The sequence below is a fragment of the Bidens hawaiensis genome, unplaced genomic scaffold, assembly GCF_021521415.1.
Source record: "Bidens hawaiensis isolate Kalapana, Puna unplaced genomic scaffold, B.hawaiensis_p1.1 tig00030775_1, whole genome shotgun sequence".
Lineage (NCBI taxonomy): Eukaryota > Viridiplantae > Streptophyta > Magnoliopsida > Asterales > Asteraceae > Bidens > Bidens hawaiensis.
In genome coordinates this window covers 96761-109294 of record NW_027495141.1, presented here as the reverse complement: position 1 = coordinate 109294, position 12534 = coordinate 96761, and positions in this window count along the sequence as shown.

The window sequence follows — 12534 nt, the reverse complement described above, 5'->3', positions numbered from 1 at the left end:
GTTTCTAGCCCCATTTTCTTGTTATATTTTCGGGGCTATGTGCATACTCGATACACTTACCCTAAGTGGTAAGCGTATGCCTTATATGATTTATGTGATAATGATTGAGGTTCTGAACGAATGTTTGTCGGTACGTGAACGATCTTAGGATATTGCACGTATTGTCAGGAAAGGTGAGTTTTACATAAGATGCATGAATGATATTTTAATAATTAAGAATATGTATGAATGTATATATTCATTAGTACGTGTAAAGAAGCGTATGTATGGTTTTATGGAAAAAGGAACCACACCCTAATAATATCTGAGATAGAGAAGAAAGGGACCAGACCCTAATAATATATGAGATAGAGAAGAAAGGGACCAGTCCCTACTAATATCTGAGCTGGTAAAGATAGTTATGTATGAATTATGAAAGTATGAAAGTGTGACGGTATGAAAGAATGTATGAATGAATGTTTGAGAGTATGTATGTACGAATGAAAGAAATGCAACAAGCTAAGTATGTAATATGTATCTTCGGATACATATATATGTAATTATGTGAATGTATTGTATGTTGCCTGATTAACTAGAACTCACTCAGCGTAGCTGACTTTAAGTATGCACCCAGGTAAATAGAATTATGCAGCTGGCTTGAGGGAGACACATGGCAAGATTGAAGAAGCTGGCATCTGAAATTTTGTCATGATGTTTGTTACTATATTTTATATTATGTTTTAACTAGGACAAGTTTTGGATGTTTGTAATGAATGGTTGACTTTTAATATTATTCCGCAAAAGTTTTAATTCACTATGATATTGAGAACTGTGTTTATGAGTAAATCTAACGCCACAGTAGGGTACTGGGACCGGGGCCTTACACGGATCATGGATCTTGATTCAACCCAAGACCAAAACACTCTAACGTGTGCCATTTGCGGTAATATTTTGGCAGCCATGACCACTACTATTTGGTGTTGTTTGGTCATCCTTTCTGACCCATAGAACCTACTACCTGGCTGTCAAACACCTTGAATTGTACATCATGATTTGGCCTCATAACCAAAATTGATGTTGCTACCCATTTATGGTAGCTTAAATCTTCTCAAAACCTGAGTTAAAAGAAGAATGTTTTCCGCAAACAGAAGAAAATCTTGCCCTTCAGCCACGGTCAACCCAACACAAGCACGAACACCTGGTGGCTCATTCTTTTAACCATCAACAAAAGCACATTTGCTCTCACTATGATTACATGAACAAAAAGTTACAAACTGTCATATAAAACAATCAAAATTAATAAACACATATTACAATTAACTTAAGCCTCAATATATTTTCCTGTTTGTCACCTAGCTGACACCACTTTCCATCATTTCTCTGTATAAGTCATTACCATCACAAGTATGTTCTCCAACACCAGCACCGATTCAGAAACCACCTGCTAAGACAAGATAAATGTCGCCTGTCTCCTTTGAAATATCAAAGAAAAAGATAACCACTAAGCATATTAGTGTTTAGTCACTAAACAAACTCTACAAAGCATTTTCTTAAATTTGATAAACTTTCATAAACTTCTTTAAAAAATTTATAATGGTATATAATTAAATTATTAACATATGATGGTGTGTGTTACATTGTTGTACTACAGTATAGTTCCTAATAGTATATAACTATATTATTAAGTAAATACGCAATCGTTTTGGCCGAAACTGATAGTGTGTGTGTATATATAACTATTCAAAATGGCTTGTTTTTACCTGAACATGACCAATATCTTTATGAAATGGCTCATTTTGGGCTGAACTAAACCAACAAATTTTTAAAAATGACCCATTTTTACTTGAATCAAACCAATATGTTTTTAAAATGGTCATTTTGTATACATGTTATGATGTTAAAAAAACCTTTGACCAATATGAATTAATAATGACCATAAAGCACATCCATAGCCAATAATCAAATATGACCTGAACAAATCAAACTTAACAAAACGAATAATGACACTTAACATGTACCTAAGTTATCCAATTCGGTCAAGTAGTGCAAGTTGTAATCTGAATCTTGATAACCAAAAGTGGCCTTTAATATTTTGTGAACTGCAACAAAAAATAACGAAATTAAACCTATAATAAATATTGTAGCCTAATAATTTTAGACCCAAGTATGTATTAATCAAATTATCATTAATAATAGAAAATTTTAAACTACAAGTTTTAGGCCCAAATTCATTATTTGGTCATTTTTCAGCCCATCTTTTTTGCAACTTTTGTTTTTGCTGGAACTATGTGGTATGGTTCAGTGACTACTCCCATTGAATTATTTGGGCCTACTCGTTCCCAACGGCATGTTCCGGGTTCGTTTAGATAATGAAGATATTATTCTAGGTTATGTTTCAGGAAAGATCTGACGTAGTTTTATAAGAATATTGTCAGGAGACAGAGTCAAAATTGAAGTAAGTCGTTAAGATTCAACCAGAGGTGGTATAATTTATCTCTGTGGACTGAGGAGAAAGGGGGCTCGACGGGAAGAGGAATGTACTGTGAGAGAAGCAAGGGCGTCAACCTCTTTGAAATATACAACATAGATTCTGGAAATGCAATGTAGTTGGACTCTCATGTAATGTCGTGTCGTCCAGCGGAGCCAAGAAGAAGATGACTCACGCAGACAATTGACTATTTTTCAATAGAAAAGAATAGCCAAACCAACCAAGTTGGCTGGTCAATCTCATAAAGAAGATAGGCTGGCAAACCAGAGAGGTACGACCACGGTCACGACCTTACCAGCACCGGGGGCGTACTAATCAATGAACCCCCGAAACCTACTTTCTTTTTTGACGACCAATCTCATCCACTTGAAAATTCTTATAAAAGTTGCTAATTCTACTTCTAATAGAGTCGTTAGTTCAACAGCTTTCGGAGAGAATTCCATGATTCTATTTATTTTGGATATAAAGAGGAATACCGCTTTCAGTTTCAAATAGCTCTATTTTCGATATTCTTATAGATTAGATTCGAGCTTGTACTACTAGAACTAGGAGTTGAGATTGCCAGTGAGATTAGGAGCTTCCTGAGAAGAGTAAGTTGAATCATGTAAATAGGATGATTCATCAACCGGTAAAGGGAGTAGTTCATCATAAACCATTCCTCTCAGGAAAGCGAAGCTAACCGCTTTTAGGTTGCTTACAAAATATTCTTTTTCGACAGGGAGCAAGCTCAGTCAATATAACTTGGGCAAAGCCGATTGCTTTCCATAATCTTCTTAATGATTCATTGAAATAATGAGTCACCGTTGATATCGACACATCTAAAAACTGTTCGGGAGTTCCTCTATGCAATCATTTTTCTTCTTCTTGTTGCTGCATATCTTGGTTGGTCCCTCCACCACTGGGGATTGGATATAAATTAGAATATAAAATCTCTATAATATAATAAATTAGCGTATCAAGTCTTGCTTACGCCAAAGCAACAATACTATTTATATCATTCGTGGGTGCGGCTAACTCCCCATGAGGTAATTGTATGAGTTTCCTAAGTAAAAGGGCGTCTGACCAATTAGAAACAAAAATAAATAGAAACATAGTTCCAATAAAAGGAACCCAAGGACCATATTCTTCTCCAATTTCGGGATAAAAAAGAAAAGGGCCTTAAAAATAGCAGGTGCAGGTTTCTTTTTTGAAAAAATAATATTTCTTTTGTTCTTCGAAATTTTTATTGTAAAGAACACCAAACCTAAACCGAAACCATACAGATTCAAAATAACCAAAAACCGAATTTTCAGTTTTATGCATACCTCTAGTTTCAACTCCCCAACTATGTTTATAAATATATATTATTTAAAAAGTAATATACTATTAACATAATGGTTTATGATTATTCTTATTTTTGTAACCGCTAAAAGCGAACCAACCCATCTATCGGCTTGGCTTTAACTTAAGAAACCTACTTTTCCGTAAGCTACTTACTTTTTCCATTTGATTGCTCTTGACTTTAACTTAAGAAACCACGAGGTTGTAGCAACAACATGCAGAGAATGAAACCAATTGTAGCAAAGCAACTACTATAACATAAGATGTTGCAGCAAGACTCCGCTGCTTGTTTTCAATTACTATAAGTCTATAACATACAAAAAATAATAACTCAATACATACGAAAACGAGGCACAAATGAAATACATATAGGTTGACGAGTAAATTTAAAGTGTATCATGAACTGAGTGGAGCTTGTTTATGTTCTTTTATTTGATAAACAAAAAAACATATACACCAAACAAAAAACATATACACCAGTTTTTTGCTGTATAAGTAAATGAACAAACATGAACTCATCCTCCGTTCAGCATATATCATTGTTATAAAATCCAAATATTTTTTAAAAATGATATCCCCTCATGTGATTAAAAAATAGATTATTATCATCCATGTACAAAGATCTAGTCCATAATTATCATATCATTTGGAAAGGCACTGATTTGCAAGTCAGCAAATAAATGAAAGTATCAAATTCAATATAACTTAACCACACAAATGCATAAAGGGATGAAGAAAACTTACTTAATACTGCAAACGAAGTAAACAAACGTAAAGGGTGGATCAGTTTACTTTCTGAACCTTTTAAACCTCAAATTGGATAATCTGTCATAGCCATAAGTAAACGTGATTAATGCTAACTATACATATAAAAAAATCTAAAAAATACTAATAATTTTACAAAATTAAAAGAGAGACTAATCTTGAAGTTCAAAATGTAAGAAGCACTACTACAAGTATTTAAAGAAGAAGAAAGTTAAAAAAAATGTATGTATGCTGCTAAGAAGTAGAGCCGGAAAAGAAATTACCGTAATAGTCTTAACAATTGTTCGATGTTAATTTATTGGATGTTCGATTCCGGTTTCGGGTCGGTTTAGATATTTTCTAATTTTTGGTTTCGTTTTGATTGAATTTGTAAGTTTTTTATTTTGATTCAGTCACAGTCTGTTCGTGTTTTAGTTTCGTTTTGTTTCAGTTCAGTTTTAGTTTATTTGATTTTGGGTTTTGGGTCAGTTTAGGTTTTTCTGTTTTTGGTTGCGCTTTGATTTCAGTTTTTTTAGTTTTTTTTTTTTCGGTTCAAAGTTTTAACCACCTGGTCACATTTAATGTTCAGTAGATTTTATTGTCAATAAAAGTATGAAACAAAATGAGTGCTCATAAATTCAAAGCAAATGTTAATACTCACCATTATGTAAAAATTGCCTTCACGTCTCTTGTAGTGAGTTCTCGGACCGCCGGAAGCCCTACATCTTTCAACACAAACACAAAGAACAAACAATAAATAAGATACATAATAAACTACATATTCTAAAACATGAAATACATTTTTATTTCCTAGAATGATGAGATTGGTCAAGACAGTGAACTTTTAGGACGATAAGTCCAGTGTTGAGAAACTTTATATAATATGAAAAGTTGATTAATCACTTAAATTTAAAGAAGATGAGCCACATACATAACTTTTAAGACTAATGCATTTATAGTTGGAATGTTTAATTTCATCTAACTTGAATAAGATGATGGGTTCACATCTTGGTGAACACAGTTGTACTATTAAAAAAACCATGTTCGTAATAAGTATCAAGGAAGGCGAAGACTAAGCTAATAATAATGCACATAAATTTAAACTTACCTCCCTATAAATTCCATTGAAAATTTTATATTGTGGGTGGGTGGGGGGGGGGGGGGGGGGTTAAACAGTATTGAGGAAAGTGCTAACTTAACCCACTGCTTATTGTTCACTGTTAAAGTGTGCATCTAAAAATTTAGGGATATTAGTTTTTAATACTCTCAACTTTCACACATTAGATGATAATGCTCCCAACTAACGATTTGTCTCCCACCACTCCCAACTTGTAACATGTTTTCTTCTGTCACTCCCGAACCTAACGGACCCTAACCCCGTTAGTTTTTTTGTTGACGTGGCACGTTTTTTCCGATTTGGCATTCATACGTGGCATTTTTACACACATGTCATGGGAGTATTAGTAATATAATTATTATATATTTTATTATATAATATATAGTGTAGCTCGTGTAAGGGGTTATCCCCATCAAATAGGTTGCCGGAAAACCTCCATCAAACAAAATGGAGTTATCCCCATCAAATAGGTTCCCGGAAACCTCCAATCCTCACTGGATTTCACCTCAGCGAGCACCATATTCTACACCCAATCTTTCTTTTTGACCCAAAAACCTTCAACGACATCCATTACTACCAAATCGCTTCATCCTCTGACCGTCTGATACGAACCCGACTTCTCTACGGGTGGGCTTTAGGGCCCGATCTAAGGATGTTGAACAGTCTCTTGAGTTTTAGGAGATAAATGGGTGAGGGTGCTGAAGGGTCATCGTAACTGCAACATTTACTACTGTCATTAGGTTTATATAAATGTTTTTTTTCTAGTTTATGGGGATATCCATATTTATGATATAAAAATATTAGTGTTTATTAACCTTGTATTTAGAGAATCGCCATCTCGAATCGGCTAAATCGGATACCTAATCCTTCTCGAATTGGATTAACCTATCAATCTCATCTTATAATTTCCGGGTTCTATCATTTGGTTCCATTTCCGGGAAACGAAGCGAAGATGGCTCATACCCGGAATAGTCAAATCAAAATGGGAGGTTCAAAAGATGATCTGAATGTTGTTCAATTAGCAAAAATCGCAGCAGGATTAGATGCTATTTTTGGAACCATGAAGGACGATGTTGAAGCAATCAAGGCTCGGATGTATGGAACACCCTCCAGGTGTCACAAATATGAAGCCATTCCCATAAAGTCAGAAGTGCCGACTACTGGTAAACATGATTGGCTTCGCAAGGGGGACCGTATCAGATCCAATCTGGATATGGAGGTTGATGAGATCATTCTTACGGTTGATGAGGTGATGGGAGATGATTGTAATCGTAAAGAAGCAGATAATGATGATGAAAAGGACACGGTGGTGGAGGATGGCCTTCACAGCCCACTAGCACTTCTGGTTAAAGAGAAGAAAACCTGCGATAAATTCATACCAGGAGTCGAAGAAAAAATCCGTGAAGATTTTTCTCTTGAAATAAATGGAGAAGAATTTACCAAAGAGAGAGAAACTTAAGAGAAAGGGAACAAGCATGAATGTTTGTGCCAGGATAACCGGGATCAAATCCAATTTGCAGATGATGATCAAAATCAAAGGCTGATAATGCAAAGGCCTCTCAAGGTTCTTTCAGATCAAAGCACTCCCGGCTGCGACGGCTGTTTTAGCTTACACCAATCCGATCTTGATGATGATTGGATCTACCACCTATATCACAGGTGGCCGGATGAAGTCCCAAGAACGATGACAATGTTTCAGAGAACTGAGAGAATTGAGCAGGGTCTTCAGAAAAAGAGTCAACATTCAGCAGCTTTTCATCATCTCACCATGGAGCCATTTGAGAAACATCAGACAAATGGAACAGATCGATATAACTACATCCGACTTGAGGACAAGTCTTATTCTCGAGCTGGATGTATTGATACATACCCGGTTCCAAAATGGGTGGGTCAAGGCAGTTAATTAAGTTGGAATATGAAGAGGAAAAGTTTAGGGAAATAAATGTTGCAATTATTATCCAATTAGGTCTATTTATATGTTCTTGTTTTAGTTTATAGATATCCATGTTTTATATATTAAAAATATTGGGGTTTGTTATCCTTGTATTTGGAGAATTGCCATCTCGAATCGGCTAACCGAAGACTAGCCCATCTCGAATCGGGTCAACTATCCTTTAATTTCTTGTTTAAGTTTTGGGGTTCAATCATTTGGTTCCATTGCCGGGAATCTCGAATGGCGCTTACAGCCCCAAATTTGGTTATCGCTACCCAATTATCAGCCATTGCGTCACGATTAGACTCCATCTTAGCAAATATGAAGAATGATATTGCAGCAATCAAGACTCAGATGATCGAAAATGGCCGTTATCATGAAAAAGCAGACGAGGATCAGAAGAAATCAGTGGCGGAGGACAGTTTAATGGCCAACCAAAAAGTTGAGATGGTTAACTCTGATAGCTGGAAGGGTCACCATCAGATTTTGGAAATTAAATCCAACAAAGAACCTGAGGGTAATCCTCATGATACAGTGACAAATCTGGTCAACGAAGAAGCCCCAGATAACAACCCTAGCGTTGACGAAGATCGATTTGAGCATGCTTCGGATATTCAATCGAAGATTGAAGATAAGTCTTTGGGTGTTAAATTGAAGATCGAAGATTGGGAAACTCAGTTGAAGAACGAAGATTGGGAAAAAACCCTATATCATATGAAAGCCAAGGCCGATCTAAAATGTCTTAAAGATATGGTCCTTAGATTTCAGCCCGATCGACATTTTGAAAAACTTCCTATTAGTTTTTTTGGTTCTTATTGCATCATTCCTGAAAGGGAGGCAGTCGGTTACGAACTTGAAGTATCACCAAACTCTCGGGTTCATGTGACCTCACATGTATCCTTGCTGAATATCGCACGGGTTCAAGTTACACCTTTTGCTCCCGTACCGATTTCCAAAGATAGGGAAATCGATCTTCAACCCCATCCTATAATTGAATGGCTTATTGCATGGCACAATAATTTTTTTCCTGACTTGAGGACAAGTCGTTTGTCCGGGCGGGATGTATTAATACGAACCCGACTTCTCTACGGGTGGGCTTTAGGGCCCGATCTAAGGATGTTGAACAGTCTCTTGAGTTTTGGGAGATCAATGGGTGAGGGTGCTGAAGGGTCATCGTAACTACAACATTTACTACTGTCATTAGGTTTATATAAATGTCTGTTTTCTATTTTATGGGAATATCCATGTTTATGATATAAAAATATTTGGGTTTATTAACCTTGTATTTGGAGAATCGTCATCTCGAATCGGCTAAATCGGAGACCTAATCCTTCTCGAATTGGATTAACCTATCAATCTCATCTTATAATTTCCGGGTTCTATCACCGTTTCTACCAAACCCTAGCGAATCTCCTCCGATCTCCACCTCACTTTAATCGAACTAGTCCGACAGTTTACAACTCGGATTTGGGGTGGTAGTTACATGCCTGATTTCATTTAAATGGCAAACCCACCATCGATTTCAACCAAGAAAACCACCAAATTCGCCGAAAAACCGATTTGTCGTTTCAATCGACGAGAAGTATCTCTGAAATTCGTTGGCGTGTTCTTCCAATTTGATTATAGGGTTTTTTCCTGTTTGTGAACAACGGATTTTTTGGGGGGTTGAGAACTGTGGTGGATTAGGGGTAGAATAGTGGTGTACCCGGTGTTGTTTTGTGGTGGTGGCCGACTTAGGTGGTGGTGGTGATGGTTGGAATAGGTGGTGAGTGGATAATATATGTAGTATATATCATATAATAATGTGTATAATATTTATGTTATTAATATATGGCATGTGTGTAAAAATGCCACGTATGAATGCCAAATCAGCAAAAACGTGTCACGTCAGTAAAAAAACTAACGGGGTTAGGGTTCGTTAAGTTCGGGAGTGACAGAAGAAAACATGTTACAAGTCGGGAGTGGTGAGAGACAAATTATTAGTTGGAAGTGTTATCATCCAATGAGTGAAATTTGAAAGTATTAATAACCAATATCCCAAAAATTTAATACAATTTAAAATTCATTTCCATACATTACACATTAAATTATGCACAACAAAACTATAATATACCTCCTCTTTCAAGCCACGGGAAACGAATCAACAATAGAAAGATAATCTGCAATACAAGTTAGCAAGCATTTCATTAAGAATATTTTCCTAAATAACAATAGAATGATTACATGTATGCATTTTCTTCAAAAGAAGGATAATCTAAATAAATTAAGTGATTAGATGTATTTTTTTTTAGTTAAAAATATTCATAGTTTAAATAAACTAAATATATAATAGATGGAGGAGTAAACGAGCCAGACTGCTCATAAGCTACTTGAGATTGACTCGTTAAAACTCGAACTGAGCCAAGCTTAGACAACCCCGAGCCTAAAAATTAAGCTTATTTAGTTAACAAGCCCTAACCTGAGCCTAAGCTCAACTTATCGAGCTCAAGCTAGCTCACGAACCTAACCAAGCCTACTGTTTGTATAATTTTATTTAAAATATTAAATCATTTTTTTTTAAATTATTGAGTAAAATATATTAAGAAAATATAATTATAGTGCATATAAATTAACTAATTATATTCAAATGAGTCAAGCCCAGTACAAGCTCAAGCTTTAGTTATAAAACTTGAAACAACCAAACTCGAGAATAAATGAGCAAGGGCTTGACTCGTTTACATCCCTATTTGTCGACCCTTTTCAGATTTTCAACACAAACAAAATCTTAATTAAATGCATAACACGTCTATGATTATCCTAATGAAGCATGTACCTTGTCATTTCTTTGGTCTTTAGCTTGCTCAGCCTTTATAACTTGCTTTGTCAGTGAAGAAACGTGGATCGACTCACTGGTAGACGATCTACTTTCCTCGGGTGTGATTATGCTATTTCACCGATGGTTCTCTGGGATCTGGGTTCTTCCACCTACAAAATGAACAGCACCGTAAACTTACCCCTCAGAAAGGGACAGAGGGGTCCTCTTTGGGGTAACCCTCCGGTGTGAGAATAAGAGTTTGTAGGAGAAGATAATAATATGAGAGTAAGGAAAATGGAGTGTATTGCTTAATATAGCTGAATACTCTGTAATTGGGTGTCCTTTTCCTAGTGGAGTTGATGTGGTATTTATAGTGCTAGGGTTTCCCATGATTGGGCTCAGACCTAATTAGGGCCTTTTTGGCCTCCTCCAATTGCTTTGCGCCACGTGTCCTTGAGACACCTGGTGCTTTTTCATTGGTTATAATCACGTGGTAGCACATGGGTTTTGCTGAGTTGTCCACCTTTCATTGGCAGCTGTCAACATCAGCATATTCTTATTCCTTAAAAAGATACCTTCTGGAAGGTTGTCTGACGTGCACAATCAAGGTTGCCCTAATCCTGATTTGGATAAGGACGAGGTTGATTATGTGCATGTGTGATATGCGCCAATCCTGAGGATGCGCGAGGTCTTCTCTTTATTCTCACGCGCAGATGTTTCATGCGCAGATGTGATATGCACGAGCATGTGATATGCGCCACGCGCGGATGCGCCACGCGCATATGTGATATGCGTGAGCATATGTGATGCGTGAGCATATGTGATGCGTGAGCATATGTGATGCCTGAGCGTCTGTGATTCCTGAGCATATGTGATGCCTGAGCATGTGATGCCCGAGCATGTGATGCGTGAGCATGTGATGCATGAGCATATGTGATATGCGCCATGCGCATAGGTTTTGGCTTTGTGCCTTCATAATGTCTTGATTTCAAGCCTCTTGTCTATATCTTGTGGGTTGACCCGCCTCGCTCGGTGTTGAGGCGGGTACATACCTCTTCAAGCCCCCCCAGTCTAATGTGTGTCTTGTCTCGCTGCGAGCGAGGCAAGATAGATATTAGACTTAACAGTTTGCTCTTTTAGTAGGGGTTTGTCTTTTTCTTCTTATTACTCATCGTTGCGCGAAATTCTATCCTTTTTGTTGCAAACGAATCGTCCCTGTACGTGGTTGGTTGTTGCTGACATGCGTTTGTGATGGAGACGTGTCAGACCTTTCGTGTGCTCGAGGTGCTACAGTTGCCTTTCGTGTCCCCTCACATAGTGTCAGGGACACGTGTCGCGCTCGCGTTGGTCCATACCTGCGAGTGGTGGCGCGTGAACTCTGGCAGCACCTGTATAGTTTCTTTTCGTGTCCCCTCATACAGTGTCAGGGACACGTGTCGCGCTCGCGTTGGCTTACACCTGCGAGTGGGGGCGCGTGAAGTCAGATCAGCACCAATTTTTCTCTCTCCTGGGCCTATAAAAGCCAGCCCTTAAGAGTTTTTATCCTTTATCTTCCTTGTTGTTTATTCAGAGCTTTCTTTTCTTTCTTTCATTCTATTCCGATTACCTGTCTTCTGCTTCCAGATCTCTGTTCTTTAGAAGCATCCTTTGTTCGATTTTATAATTGTATGTCTGATAGCTCAGACAACACAATCTCCCCTATCCATCGCCGTGTGAAATCGTTAGTGATGTCTACATTGAAGAAGACCGGCAAGGGGAAGAGGGCTGCTGAGGCCTCATCGGAGGAGGTAGGGAAGACCAAGGCAGTAAAAAAGTGGGATGAGATCCCCTGTAAACTGAGGCAGTCTGATTTTGACAGCCTTATCGCCGCTCAGGGTTTTCTCCCTGAGTATGGCTGCATGTTGCCGGCTGCCGGGCAAACGGCGGCGGACCCGCCCACCGGCTTTATATCCTTGTATTGCCATTTTTTCACCCACTGCAACCTTCGTCTCCCGATGACAAGGTTTGTGGGTGCGCTGCTTAGGTTTTATGGGATTCATATATCCCAAGTCCATCCGTTTGGACTTGTGCGCATGACTCATTTTGAGTTCATGTGCAAATCTCAGCGCGAGGAGCCCACCCCTCGGCGCTTTCAGTTTTTTTATAAGCCCAAGATCCAA